Source organism: Pristis pectinata, chromosome 28, assembly GCF_009764475.1.
Source record: "Pristis pectinata isolate sPriPec2 chromosome 28, sPriPec2.1.pri, whole genome shotgun sequence".
In the NCBI taxonomy this organism is placed as follows: domain Eukaryota; kingdom Metazoa; phylum Chordata; class Chondrichthyes; order Rhinopristiformes; family Pristidae; genus Pristis; species Pristis pectinata.
In genome coordinates this window covers 14,646,008-14,656,984 of record NC_067432.1, presented here as the reverse complement: position 1 = coordinate 14,656,984, position 10,977 = coordinate 14,646,008, and positions in this window count along the sequence as shown.

Here is a 10,977-nt window from a genome sequence, read left to right as displayed (position 1 = left end):
AAAGCAATCCCAGTCTGTACTTGACCCATAGTCATCCATGCCTTGGTGAATCACATGCTCGTCTAGAATTTTCTGTTTTGTTAAGCAGGGGTGGGTGCTGGCAAATTCAGTGTTGTCTTTCCCCAGCTCAAGAGGAGATTTCAAAGGAAACTAATTTGAAGGAACAGTGGACTCTGGACCCATTTGATAAAGTGAATCAGTACTTAGGGATCAGGTAGGTGCCAGCTTCAACCTGACTGTTCTGCTGAGATGGGACTAACAGATCTTCTTGTCCTTCATCAGTGCCTGTGGTTCATGAAACATATATAACCATGTCTCCATGATACCAAACTTCCAAATGTACTGTAGGTGTGCTCTGTATTAGCTTCTATGAGAACTGAGATCCATCTTGCTTTGAAGAATTTTAGAAATGGAAGCAAGAGTCTGCCACCTGCTCTGCTATACAATGGCTGATCGAATTGAAGATCCTCCCTCAATTCCTGTGACAAACCTGATATGGGATTTGAGATGGCGTTGAACCCCTTGGAAATTATAGGCCTGCTGATCTGAAGGTAAACGAGAATGTAATCATTTTATTTCAGTTGAATGTTTTTAATTGTTTATGTTTTTATGTACTTCAATGCACTTTATTTTTTTTAATTTTCTTTATTTATTCCATTTTTACAGCTTTTAAATATCTTGAAAATCATTAACATGTCTGGAATAAAACTGCTTACTTGAAAGGATGAGAAGAACAGCCAGAGGCAAACTGATTTGATAAATTGTAGAGATAATCCTATAAATCTGCTGGATTGTAGTTGTTATCCTTAAGTATCAACCAGGAACATATCACAGAACAGTGAAGTGTTGCATCAAAAATCAAGATTATGTTACGAAAGGTCTCCTTTAGCCTTAAGGCTACCCTGGTAACTATGGTGACAACAAATTCCTTGCCTGGTACCTGGAGTCCACATTGAACTTCATCTGAAATTCCACAGAAAAGGAATCTGTGTTGGAAAAACTACCTAACCTCAGGAGTAGTATCCATGCTGAAGTTCTAACAATTTGCAGAGAAAATCTTCTGCCTAAAATTCACCTCAGCTCCCATGTCTGGGAAGAGGAAGAGATGCCAGGGCACCTCAGAGACATTATAATACTGACCATTCAAGAAAGCAGACAAATCTGGGTGAATAAGTCGGGTCTTGCTGTTGTCTACCACAGGAGAAGTTATCCCTGGGGTCCTCCTCAACTACCTCCTCCCAATGGCTGAAGAGCTGCTCCTCAAATCACAGTGTGGATTCTTTGTATCTAGAGGCAGAGTGGACGTGATCTTCACTGCAGGTCAAATCCAAGAGAAATGCAAAGAGCAGCATTGGCTTCTACTTGAAGATCAATGCCTCAAACCTGGAACAAAACTCATGATCTAATGGGCAGCAATGATTATTGCCTTCATGGACACCTCTGAAACATGGACTACCTACAGCAGACATCTCAAAATCCTGGAGAGATAATGTCAATGCCTTCTCTGAAAATAAGGATCCTCTGAGGATAAGCAAAACAACATCAGTGTCCTCTGCAAGGCCAACATCGTCATGCTGAGGCCCTAATTACACATAGGTTCAGATGGGCACATGCCCAACACCACACCCCTGAAGCAGATCCTTTATACCCAGCTCTATCACAGCAAAAGACTTACAGATGGACAGTGGGAACAATTCAATGATCTTCCCTCAACTTCCTTGAAAAAATGCAACATTCCCTCTGACTTATGGGAATCCCTAGCCCATGAATGCTCAAAATGGATAAGGAGCATGGAGGCTGGTATTGAGAACCTTTAAGTCCATTTGTTGAGATCACATAGAAATCCAGTAAAGCAGCAGAAGGAGTGCACCACTTCCTAAATATCACCCACACACTCTGTTAAGTACCTCATAGCTCAATTGTGGGTTCCACATTGACTTCAGCAGCCAAAGAACTGCAGTGGAAGCAAATCTTTCTTAACCCAAGGGTTTGCCTAAGAACATAGCACAGTACAGCACAGGAACAGGCCCTTCGGCCCACAATGTCTGTGCTGAACACAGTGCCGAATTAAACTCATTCTCTTCTACCTGAACATGATCCATATCCCTCCATTCCCTGCATATTCATGTGTCTATCTAACAACCTCTTAAATGCCACTACCATATCTGCTTCCAGGAAGTCCAAAGGCCTTTGTTTTCAATGGATTTGACACTTGTGTAAAACTAAAACTTGCCCTGCATATCTCCTTTAAATTTTCCTCGCTAACCTTAATTGCATACCCTCTAGTATTAGCATTTCAACCCTGGAAAAAAGATACTGGCTGTGTATTCTATCTATGCCTCTCATAATTTTATAAACTCAGGTTTATATAATTTTATAAACTCAGGTCTCCCCTCAGCCTCCGGTGCTCCAGAGAAAACAACACAAGTTTGTCCAACCTCTCCTTATGGCTCATACCCTCTAGTTCAGGAACCATCCTGGTAAACCTCTTCGCACCCTTTCCAAACCCTTCACATCCTTCCTATAATGGGGCAACCAGAATTGAATGCAATAGTCCAAGTGCAGCCAATGAAGAAGGAGAATATTCTGAACTATTTATTAATTTAGATTTAAACACAACAAATAAAAGAGCAACTAATATTGTCAGTTTTAGAAAATGTGTAGTTTCACTTTAACATCTCCCTAAAACAATGTCTGTTATGCCGCTAAAATCTCAGGGACCAATATTAATTCTGATGTATAGCAGCTGGTTTGATCTTTTAGATATTACATTAATAGTTGCAGATAATATTTTTCTAATTGTTGGCGACTCATGTTCCTCTGAAATTCAAGGCACCAAAACTGTGTGTGAATATGTGTCAGATGATGCAGTAGTTAAAAGCCTGCTAGTGTTTGCAGTTTCAGAGGAAGCTAAGGAACCTATATTGTATAGACAGGATTGTCAAGAGGTGGTATAATTCAATGGCTCTCACTCACACTCGGAATTAAAACACATATGAAGGAACCTAGATAGTCCTGATAGCAATCTGATTTCAAACTTTTTGATTGAAATATTGAAGGGACCTTCAAGTGGATGCTATTTGAACTTCATATACTCGGTGAAGAAAACAATATTGAAACACTTACCATGCAATTTAACTAATAGACATATAAACCAGAGTTTGATTAATATTCAAGAGAAACCATTCCTTTTCCACTGTATCTGTCTTCTTTTTGTTTCAGATTTCTGTTTCAGATGTGAACACAAGGATCTCAGGATTTTTCCAAAGAATTTACAGCATTACCTTCCCTTTTTAATATCTTCCCAGATACAAGTTACGAATTTATCTTAAACACCACATATGTGCTTTGGCTGGTAAAAGAACACCAAGGTTTTATAGTCACACCTGTCCGGATAAAGTCTGCAAAAAGGGAACTGTTGGCAAAGCTTATATTATCTTCATTTTTAGTTTTCTTGTTTACTTCTGTTGCGGCTTTTCTGCATGAGAATTGGCTCTCTTGGGAAGTAGGGGGAGCAAGCTAATAAAAGTAGAGACAACTCCTGGTCGTTCTTGTCACACACCAGTAGTATTCATGTCAATGTTCGATGGCAGATATGCTTCACAGGAAACCCCACAAATTGCACCACTAGATTGCAGTCACTTCCTTATTATTGAAATGACTACCATCTTAATTTTATGAATATATTTTTAAAAATATCCTGCCAGTACCATTTCCCATGCAATAAAGGTGCCAATGAAGAAAACAACTAACTGGAATGAGCTACATTTTCTTCTAAGAATTGATGGAAAGGTAATTTTGTTTATTCCTTTCCCTGAATCTCCTTTTTCATGGAACTAATCATAATTTTAATGACTTTAATACAGATTTCTAAAGAGATTTTGTTCTCACGCTTGCAATTCTTTTAACCAATAGGAGTTCACTCTAAATCATTTCAAGCTGTTTATTTTCCTATTCTTTTCTATGTGGTAGATGATTTCATTGCTTTTCAATGCTGTAATATACATATTTAAAGAAGAACTAAACTTAGCTAAGACAATTGTCATGATTTATAGGCTCGCTGTACAGCAGTGTTTTTCCAGTAATTGCTATTTTAGCATTTCATGCTATTGTGTACTTCAATATACTCTCCAGGAAATCAAAGACATCCTCCCAGAATTTCGTTGTGGCTTGGCATGTCCTTAACATATGCATATGATTCTTATCAGCCTGGGCATAATGCCTATAAGTACTACATAGTTAAAGATTTTTCCTTTAGAAGGGGTCAAGTATGCTTGTGTAATACCTTCAACTACAATAATCTTGACCAAACATAAGTATTTTAATACTTGGAAAGCCAATGCCAATGTTTGGCAAGTTTATTCATGGAAACCTTCACATGTTCTTGTTATCTTTACATCTTATTGTCATTATATCCTGAACATTATGAAGAAAGTATCTTAAAGAATCTCACAATGCTATTAAATTCAGCATAAATCCTAGTTCCCAGTATGTGTAAGATTATTTTTGAAATTTCCAAGAGAAGAATTAATTAGGAGTATCATCATTTTCAGACACTGCCACAATTTTTTCCCAACCACTGACTCCATCCCTATCACTGACAATTGTTTGAGGTTGAACCACATTGTTTGGAAGATTTGTGCTTGCTTGAATTCAAGATGTACTGCCAAGCACATACTTAGAGATTCACTCAGACCATTTATTTCCACTGGAGCATTCTCAACCCCTCTCCTGTATTAATTCATCTGCTTAAAGTAAGTGAAGGTGTGCAGTCCTGACCAGTGTCCTAAGTTATACTATCAGTCATCCTTATTTCTACAGCTCATTGTCTTAAGTTTGATCTTTCCTTAACTCCACCTCTCCAGTGCTTGTTGACCTACACTGGTTCCCAGTTAAACAATAGTCCAGTTTTTAAATTCTCATCTTTGTTTTCAAATTCCTTTGTGACATTACCCCCCCCCCCACCCCCCCACATTTTACAATGAGCTGAGAGATATGTGTTCCTCCATTTTCAGCCTCATGAGCATTCTGTCTTTAATCAGACTGCAACTAGCAGTCATGTCTTCAACTGCTGAGGCCCCAAACTCTGGATTTCAACCTTGTCTCTTTGATCCTCTACTTTTTTCTCCTTTAAGAAACTCCTTAAAGCCTCCCTAATTAAATCTTTTCTCATCTGTCCGATTATAGAACATAGAACAGGAACAGGCCCTTTGGCCCACGATGTTGTGCAGACCTATTTAAACTAGTAATTAAATGCCTAACTAATCACTTCTGCCTACACAATGTCCATATCCCTCCATTTCCTGCACATTCACGTGCCTATCTCAGAGCCTCTTGAATGCCTCTATTGTATCTGCCTCCACCACCGCCCCTGGCAGCCCATTCCAGGCACCACCACTCTCTGTATAAAAAACTTGCCCTGCACATCTCCTTTGAACTTAACCCCTCTCACCTTAAATGCATGACCTCTGGTATTAGACATTTCAATGCTGGGAAAAAGATACTGTCTGTCTACTCTGTCTATGCCTCTCATAATCTTATAAACCTCTTATCAGATCTCCCCTCAGCCTCCACCACTCCAGAGAAAACAACCCAAGTTTGTCCAACCTCTCCTTAAAGCACATGGCCTCTAATCCAGGCAACAACCAGGTAAACCTCTTCTGCACCCTTTCCAAGGCCTCCAGATCCTTCCTATAATGGGACAACCAGAAATGAATGCAGTACTCTAGATAAGGCCTAACTAGAGTTTAATAGAGCTGCAATATAACTTCCCGACTCTTGAACTCAATGCCTCGACTAATAAAGGCAAGTATGCCATACACATTCTTTACCACCCTATCAACCTGTGCAGCCACTTTTGAGGAGCTATGGACTTAGACCCCAAGATCCCTCTGTACATCAACACTGTTAACTGTCTTGCCATTAACAATGTACTGTCCCTTTGCATTTGATCTCCCAAAGTGCAAATCCTCACACTTGCCCGGATTAAACACCATCTGCCATTTTTCCGCCCACGTCTGCAACTGATCTATATCCTGCTGTATCCTTTGGCAATCTTCTACGCTGTCCACAACACCATTAACCTATGTGTTGTGCAAGACCTTTGTGGCATGGTGTGAACTGATGGTAGCTAATTCTTCTGTGGGGCACCTTTGAACACTTTGCTATGTTAAGACAATAAGAACTAGAAGTAGGAGTAGGCCATCCAGTCCGAGCTTGGTCTGCCATTTCATAAAGATCATGTCTTAAGCAGTGTTCAAATCCAAGAGCTGGGATGTGTAAAATAACTCTTTTTGTTTTATCTTGTCAATCACTGATACCAATGGAGAATTAAGACGAAAAGTAGGTGACAATCCAGAGGCACTACCCGACCAAAGTCCTATTTTTCTCAGGGAATATACATGGTCATGTGAAATATTCAGATGTGAGTTCAGCATTCTGTTTTCCTTCGGGTGTCAAATAAACCCACTCTCAAAGACAGGAGTAAAAGACTTGCATCATTCCAATTCACACCAGTATACAAATAACGTAATCATTGAGAAACATTGTCAAAGCTTGTCCTAACACAGATCGTACTAATACTGATCTTAAAAGATCTCAAATTAGGATAATGGAGGACAGAAAGTGGGTGAAGACAGTTAGGACTAAAGGCTGTGTAGTGAAGAGACACTGTGCATAATGGAGCAACAGTCATACATTGTCAAATGTATCATCATGTAATCATAGGAAAATTGTGGCACAGAAGGAGATCATATAACCTTTGTTTGGATTAAGGAGAATAATCTCTAATGCCCCTTCAGTTAAAAATTAGTTTGATCTGAAGAACCAGTTGGTGAAAATATAGGTCAGTCTGGGAAAGTCTGTAGAATGTCATTGCCTAAATAGTTTGGCCACATTACGTCTTGCTGTTTCCGTGCTTCAATTGTTGATTGAATGTTGTGAACAAAAACAGAACATTGTCAAAAACAAAATCAAGGCAGTCAACATTTGAATGAGAACACCATGTCAGTACTTCAGAAAGAACTCTTTATTTGCAAAACCTCTTTTGTTAAGAGCAGAATAACATTTAAAGGTTGAGCATATTAGGCATTTTTTCATTTTGATGGTATCCAGCTGCAAGAGAATAAGTTGTACCTTTTAGTTTATTTGTTTTTTGCTCATCAAGATGAGGTATGTCAGCATTAAGGAATAATACACCTCACTACCAGGTGTCACAAGATCAGTTGCAGAAAGGAGTATGGAATATAAGGGTTACTTTATTCTGTCACACAAGGATGCATGCTATTTCACCTCAGGACATGACCTCAAATTTTCCTAGTATCAAAGGTTCTACTTCCCATACACCAAGGTCATTTGCATTGCCTTTGAATAAAATTACAAATTTGGATGATAGTTTAAACTTGCCATTTGGAACAGGCTTGCAACTGACCAAATTTATCTCATTTGGAATGTTGAGATATCTTGCTATGTGATATAAGTGCAAAGAGTTGTTATAATTAGCAGAAAAGTCCAGTTTTCATTTTGAGAGTCTGGGCTGAGCTCAACCCCAGGTTTTGAAGAGATGAAAGGACAACATGTTATTTCATTACATCCAACGCTGGGGTTAAAAGTGCAGCTTTCCATTGGCTGACGCACTGCAGGCATGGCTGAGTGAACATTTAATGGAGACTTGAGTCAGTGAGTTATTGTGACAGGTGCCTATTTGTGTACAAGATTGTAACTGAGCTCCATTTAGGCAGAACATGTTGGTATCTCTTTGCTAGTTCTCCTCATCTGTTGGCTCCAGAGAAGGAAGTATAGAATACAAGAAACTATGCAGTATGTTGAGTTTAGGCGACCTAGCTGACTGCAACTTACCCAGCTTGGTTCTGTAAGGAAAAGAGTGTCTCAAGCAGCAACAGACGGGTGTCTTGTCCATTGGTCACTTAAGCTGGTTGTTTGTCTGGATATTCTGATATCAGATGTCAGAGGACAGAGGGGAATATGGTCACAACTCAGAGTGAAGTGCTGGGTCATGCACATTCCTGTGAATTTGGAAAGAAGGTGAATGGTTGCCAGAGTGCTATGTCTTCTTCCTTAGTGATCTTCTAAAACTCAAACACTAAAGAGCTTTTGAGATGCGTTGTAAAGTGTAATGATCCTGAAGGACTGAGCTTTAGGAGGTTGGAGTTCTGGTTCAATAGGAAGAAGGGCATGGCCCCAAACTCAACACACTTCAATAGTAGAAGACAGGTGCAGAAAGAGAAAAAGAGTTGTGATTCTTTCCTTGTATCTTTAATACTAGTTATTTAGTATGCATTGTTCCATATGCACAAGCTCATTTACAGTCTTACCCGGAATCATTCAGAAGACCGTTCCTGGATGGGATGTTTCAATGAAAATCAAAAAAAGAACTGCAGGTGCTGGAAATCTAAAATAAAAACAGAAAGCATTGGAAATGCTCAGCAGCTCAGGCTACATCAATGGGAAGAGAAACAGTTAATATTTCAGGCCAAAGACTGAAACCTCTTCCCACAGGTGCAGCCTGGCATGCTGAGTATTTTCAGCAGTTTTGTTTTTATTTGGCACAATTCATTTATGAGAAGATACAGGATAGTACGGGCTTGTTGTCCCTGGAACAGAGAAGATTGAGGAGAGATCTGAGAGAGCTATAAAATTTGTGATGCACATAGATGGGATAGTTGGCAGAAAACTTTATCCCACAGCAGAGGTGTCCCAAACTGGAAGGTATAGGCTTAAGGTAAGGGGTTAAGAGGTTTAGAGGGGATATGAGGAAGAATTTTTACACCCAGAGGGTGGCTGGAATCTGGAACGCATTGCCTGAGTGGTTGGCGGAGGCAGATGTTCCCACAGCACCTAAGAAGAATTTGAACAAGCACTTGAATCACTAAGGCATAGAAGGCTACAAACCAAAGGGAATTAGTATATTTGGTACTTAACTGTTAGCATGGACATGGTGGGCCTGCTTTGGTGCTCTATGACTCTATAACCATGTCGTCAGAAGTACTCAAAAATGCAACATTGTAAAAACAAGCAAAGATGATTTGTAATTCAATGTTGTAAAAGGAAGCAACGCACTAGTCCACTCCTCATGACAATCCTTTAGAGGCCAGTGAATGTCTTCAGCATTTGCTTAGGTCACAAGCTGGACAATATTCCTCTTTTTCTTCTACTTTCAGCTGAACTGCTGTCATTTTACTCTCCAGAGTGAATGGCCTTCTACACCAATCTCACCAGCGGAACCAGCAGAAGCTCCAAAGCTGCCTTGTAGAGTGGTGTATTTATTTACAGGAGATGGAGGGAATAGAAAAGTTCCTAAATATGAAAATCCAAAAGAAAACTGAGTCAGCAAAGCCAGCTGTCAAACCAAATAAAAACTATGCATATTCTTGAATGTCTGACATTCAAGAATATTCAAAAAACAATATTATTGAAAACAACTTAAAATATTAAAAATTGCTAAAAATGATAAATAATAACTAAAACATAAATAGAACATGTGCAAACGATTATATTTTTTAACTAAACTCAATTAACTTAAAAAGTTGTGAATTACATAATACTTAGGTCCCTCAAGGCCATCGGCCATTCACCTCCATCTGAAAGAACAGAGTCACTGTTTCTGCACTCTAGGCCTAACCTGGTACAGGTTTTGGCAGGCAGATTCATCATTGCAAATGCTGGGGAACTGGTAAAACTTTGTGCACTATCACTAGATTCCTTGAGGAGTCCAGCGTTGGAGCCCAGTCAGAACAACACCAGCAAAGTGCAACCAGCAGTTTCAGAACTTCTACATTTATGCAGGAATCCTGAACTTGGATTATGCAGGGAATTATTAGCAGTTTCATGGGGATATGCTGACATTTCCCTGTAAAATCTAGCCTAATAGAACTGAATTTCAGAAACAGAAGACAATGCTAATAAACATTGTATGTTTAACACATGAAACCAGAAATATATGTCTATATTTTCTTCTTGTGCTATTCTTCTGGCTGGACGTACACTATAAATGGCAGGGACCTTAGAAGCATTGATGTACAGAGGGACTTTGGGTTGCAAGTTTATTACTCCCTGAAAATGGTGACACAGGTAGATAGGGCAGTGCAGAAGGCATTTAGCTTGCTTGCCTTCATATGCAGGGGTATTGAGTGTAAGAGTTGAGACATCATGTTGCAGCTGTACAAGGGATTGGTTAGGCTACACTTGGAATATTGTGTGCAGTTCTCGTTATTATTATGTTTAAATGTTACCTTTTTTTTAAAGAAAGAGAAGCTTTCACAAAAACATTAACCAGGGTGGTTTGTAGAAGTTTGGGATACTGAAGGATCACAAAATCGTTTGCCTAATCAGAAAAATCTTGAAAGTATGATGCACTGTCTCAATAATTATATTAATAACACACAATGGACCAGTCAAGCTGTGGATTGATAAATGAACTTCCTGAAGAATGGAAATTTTTGCATCAAGGCTTTGAAGTATTAAATGTTATGTGGCAAACTGATTAAATGCTCCCTTTGAAGTGCAAGAGTAGAACACCAATATCCAAAGTTTAATAGTCATAAGTGGCAGTTCACATGGGGGAGTCACTTTAAAGAGGGTCCAAAGGGTGAACTGGAAAAAAACTACTGGGCTTAAAGATATGCCAAAGTGAAAAATGAGAAATAAGGAAATGATAACAATGAAAGAGAGATAAATTACCTCAAGACTGGTTGATACAGTAACCTGCTGTAAATGACCACGGTTGGGATCCGTGAAACAGGGTTAACTGAGGATGAACTTGATTAATGTCAGTTGAGGAAGTTTGCAGATTGTTTTTAAGTATTCATGCACACAACTGACGATCACATTTAGTCAACTCTTAAACATTCTCATAAAATGGGCACACGTGATCCCTGGTAGGATTAAGTTATAGATCAACTGGTGGAACTAGGAATGTTAACTCCTCAAAGGAAATTTTGTAAAAGTATGGGAGGTGTT